At 39.3% G+C, this 4,597-nt stretch overlaps 1 protein-coding gene across 1 annotated transcript in view; it reads left to right on the top strand.

Annotated features, from left to right (window-relative positions):
- The first annotated feature begins 395 nt into the window (after positions 1–395).
- Positions 396–4,597, top strand: part of otof (otoferlin) — a 313,157-nt gene continuing 308,955 nt past the window's right edge. Inside the window, exon 1 of the mRNA XM_033021479.1 lies at positions 396–473. The gene's annotated coding sequence lies outside the window, so the exon portion shown is untranslated. The remainder of the gene's footprint in view (positions 474–4,597) is intronic.

Genomic DNA, 4,597 nt, shown 5'->3' with positions numbered 1-4,597 from the left:
TGAGGCAATCCGAAACACTGCAGCTGTTGATTTCTCATTAGCACGTATTGGAGGCTCATAAACATACAGATGGGCCTACTCTGTACAGTGTAGGCACAGCAAAACAAACGCAAATTTCAGCACAGATCATTTACCCTGAGCCTCTTCTGATCTCCAAGATTCACTATGCATTGCAGTTACCCAAGAATAATCACTTGGGAGAATAATTGGAAACCTTCCATTACTTTAGGATCTTAACTCCACAATAGACCATCTTTCTTTGGAGAAGGAGTAGCTGGGAGGACAATTGAAGAAAGAAAAGTGGGACATCTGTCAAAATAGATTAGTAACATTTATAATCTGTGAACCATTTACTTTTGGTTGTTGGCTTGGAACAGAGTCTCGAGGCAATTGTGCAGTACTTCTGGATTCGTGGTTGTTGCACAAAGCCTCGCTCAAACAACAGCGAAAAATAAAACAGGAATGCAAAGAAGGTAATTTAATCAGTTTTCATATCTCTCACACCCGACGGTTAAGGATTTTGTTTTGGACCAGCACACGCTGATTTCAGCTTCATGCTGCATGAGGGCATTTACATAGAAAGACTCATAAACTGAGTAACACAGCCATGCAAGTGACTTGAAGGTAATAATGTCATTGATAGTTTTAGATGATATCATTAGACACAAGGGTAACATTTAATTAGTTTATAAACATAATTTGAACCGTAAAGTTTAAAACAGACTAAACTGCACTTTTATATCTGTTTTTGTTTATGGTATTCTCTGTTTCAATTTGATGTGGAATTTTATTTTGTTGTCATGCTGGCAGTGACCAAGAGTGTGAGTGCCAGCTGGTGGAAAACACATGTCCAAAATTCAGAAAGACATTCAAGCACTCGGATTAATGACTATGATGTAAGTGCTGTAGACTTATTGAAAAATAAGCTGCAACTAATTGCCAGGAAATTCAACGCCCAGTAGGTATGACACGTTAATAAATTAAAGATATTTGCGACAATCAGTTCATATGATATTATAGAGCCATTCTACATCAATAAACCTTTTATTAGCCGAACCATGAACATGCTGACGAACAGATGGAATAGATCTCCACTGCCATCTTTAGGGCAAACCCTTTCTTTCCATGAATTTCGGGACTCACTAATTTAAATACAGTTTTAAAGGAACAAGATTTATGCCCCAATACGAATATGACCATACCATGAAAATAATATTTTATCTTTTTTGTAGCCTTAATGCTGTTGTAATGCTTAAGATTGTATTTTTTATATTATTCTCAGCTTTCATTTCGATTTCAAATATAATTTTGTTGGCTTAGGAATATTGGCTTTATTGCAAATGGAAATATTGCTTCCGTGCACTTGTTTTGATTTCTTCAGTACAAGGTAGCTCAGGATCAGAGTGTGGACAAGTACACTTTCTACATTCAAGCTTTGACCACCTTTTCCCCAGTGATTTAAGAATGTTGATGTTTGAAGTAAGGTTCAATTCGCCTCTTTCCCTTATCCTGTGTCTATTACATACCAGCAATACCTATCAAATCTTTCTGATTGATCGTTGAGAATCAAGTTATGGCAGGTGGCTTCACATCTCTAAGCATCAACAATTTCCTTGTGCTTCACTTGGGTGAATTCTTTTTTTTTTTAATAAATTGGCTTGGTACCTTCACAATTTCCTCTTTTTCTGTCTTGATACTTAAAATGAATGAAGTGCAGGGGTAGGTACTTGACTTAGGTGATTCCAGACTGGCAAGTCCATTGAAACCAAATGTTTCCTCCCCCAGTTCAATAGCAAGTTTTACAGTAAATTGTATTTTATTTCTATGTAGGTATAAATAAAAACATAATTTAATCCTTCGATAAACAATGCAAGGGGCAAATGTTAAGTTTACAGTTTACTTGTCATCTTGGTTGATCAGATGATTTACCCAACCCAGTAAATCCACAGATGTAAGATGTATGGATGTAAGTATCGTCAGTCCAATAGATTTTCAGATACATGGAACACACAACAGAAGACAAAAAAATTAGGGGCGTCATTGTGGCACAGCAGTAGAGTTACTGCCTTACAGCGCCAGAGACCTGGGTTCGATCCTGACTATGGGTGCTTGTCTGTGTCGGAGTTTCTACGTTCATCCCCTGACCTGTGTGAGTTTTCTCTGGGATCTCCGGTTTCCTCCCACACTCCAAAGACATACAGGTTTGTAGGTTAATTGGCTTGGTATAATTGTAAATTGCTCCTAGTGTGTGTAGGATAGTGTTAGTGTTAATGGTTGCTGGTTGCTGGTTGGCACAGACTCGGTGGGCCGAAGGGCCTGTTTCCACACTGTATCTCTAAACTAAACTATTTTTTTTTTGTTTATAATCAGCAAGAAATGACAAGCATGCCGATACTCCTTTCACAACCAAGTGGTGCGGATTGTTACAAGCACGATCAAATCTACGGTAACCCATTACTTTAAACGGAAGCAACTCCCACATCTCCTTATCTCACCACATGTTACACACACCTATTTCATTGCAAAATTGTCTTATCATAAACAAGCTCCATACATTGCTCAGACACCCGAGGTACCCAGTTTGGCTGCGGTCCAACACTGCTTTCCGAGTCTGTGCCAATGTGATTTGGCAGCATATTTAAAATACCTTTGTGAATCTCACTCTTAATGCAAAGCAGCAGTTACTGAATTTGAATGGTCAAGTCAGACAGATAAGGTAGTTTCAACTTTTTGATAAACAGGAACCGGAATAAGGTCCTGACACGTGTACAGCCCATACATACAATCAAACGCTTGGGTGTCCAGCGGGGATGGAGATGCTGCTGGCTGCAGTGTCACAGGCATCATTTGTATCTACTGGAAGGTGGGAATGGGACATTTCCTTGTGACTTCTCTCCCCACCCATTCCAGAGCCACAAAGACTAAGCCAAGCTGACTAACTTGCTCACTCACTGAGTCAGTGAGGCTGCTGGTAGTTGCTCTTCCTGTGCATGCTCACTTTCCTGTCATAGCTGTGTCTACGATCCTCTCCCACACAATGTTGTCGTTCATGTTGGACCTATGAACTGTTCACGCTATGAACAGTTCTCAAGATCAGATTGTAATCGAAGGAGACCTGTAGTTTACTTTCTTTCTGTTTTAGTCAAACCATCAGAATAAGAGGATTGCAGTTTTCATTTTGGCTTTGCATTTCTGCATAGATCAGCTGATCATCAAAGGAAGAATCGGAAGGAAAATAGAAATAAAGTATGGTGTGTGAAATCTCTGTAGGTAAAAACAGATGCAGATACTTTGCAACAATTAGCAGAAGCTGAAGAATCACATAATATCAATGTCAGTTTTTATTTGGCAATTAAAACTAGATCATGCCCAGAGATTTTAAGCAGACCATTTCAACTGACTGGCAGCAACATCGTAAGCTGAAATTCTGAGTACATTCAATGAAGTTGAGAAAAATATTGTAAGAATCACAGTGAGAGAAGTAATAAACATAATGTACACTACACTGCTGGGGTGGACAGGACCATGGTAATAGAACATTGTGCAAAAAAGTACAGCACAGGAACAGGTCCTTCGGCCCATGTCTGTGCTGAATATGATACCAAGTTAAACTAATCTCATCTGCCTGCACAGAATCCAAATCTCTCCATTCCCTGCATGTCCATGTGCCTATCTAAAAGCCTCTTAAACACCAATATCCTATCCGTCTCCACCACCACCCTTGGCAGCGAGTTCCAGGCACCCATCACCTTCTGTGTAAAAAAAACTCCTTTAAACTTTGCTACTCTCACATTAAAGCTATGTCCTAAAATCTGAGTCTGAAGAAGGGTCCAGATCTGAAACATGACCTATCTATGTTAGAAACATAGAAAATATATGCAGGATTTGGCCATTTGGCCCTTCGAGCCAGCACCGCATTCAATATGATCTTGGCTGATCATCCAAAATCAGTATCCAAAGATGCTGCCTGACCCACTGAGTTACTCCAGCACTTTGAGTCCATCTTTGGAATAAATTAGCATCTGCAGTTCCTTTTTATTACCTTCAATTCTAATGTTGGTTTTCAATCTCTTTACAAACCAGACCAATGCAACAATAAGGTCAACATCTGGCAAGGGAACAGAAGTTCATTGGACTAACTTCCACTTTTCACATCACAAGATTTTTCCACGGTTCACGTTCACTTCTTATTTGTCATGCAGACAACTCTCTGGGTCATTGAACAACCATTTAGTGCACATTTTAAACCTCCAGATTGTGAACCATTCCTGAACTTGATCATCCACTTCTGTGGAGGTAATCTTGAGAAAGTCTCTTTCACCTTTTGTCTTACTTCTAATTTTCCAGAGAGAGGGATCCATGTTTAGTTAAAGTGTGTAGGAAGCAACTGCAGCTGCTGTTTAAAGCAGGGTCTCGATCCAAAACGTTACCCATTCCTTCTCCCCAGAGATGCTGCATGTGTCGCTGAGTGACTCCAGCGTTATTTGTTTATCTTTAGTTAAAATCTGTCATTATACATTTTTTTTTCTTTAGTTAAAATATCAGTCATTATACAATATTTTTCTCTCTCTCTCTCTCTCTCTCTCTCTCTCTCTCT

This window comes from Amblyraja radiata, chromosome 5 (assembly GCF_010909765.2).
Source record: "Amblyraja radiata isolate CabotCenter1 chromosome 5, sAmbRad1.1.pri, whole genome shotgun sequence".
Classification (NCBI taxonomy): Eukaryota; Metazoa; Chordata; class Chondrichthyes; order Rajiformes; family Rajidae; genus Amblyraja; species Amblyraja radiata.
The sequence above is the reverse complement of the archived record's forward strand: the minus strand, read 5'-3'. Positions and strand labels throughout refer to the sequence as shown.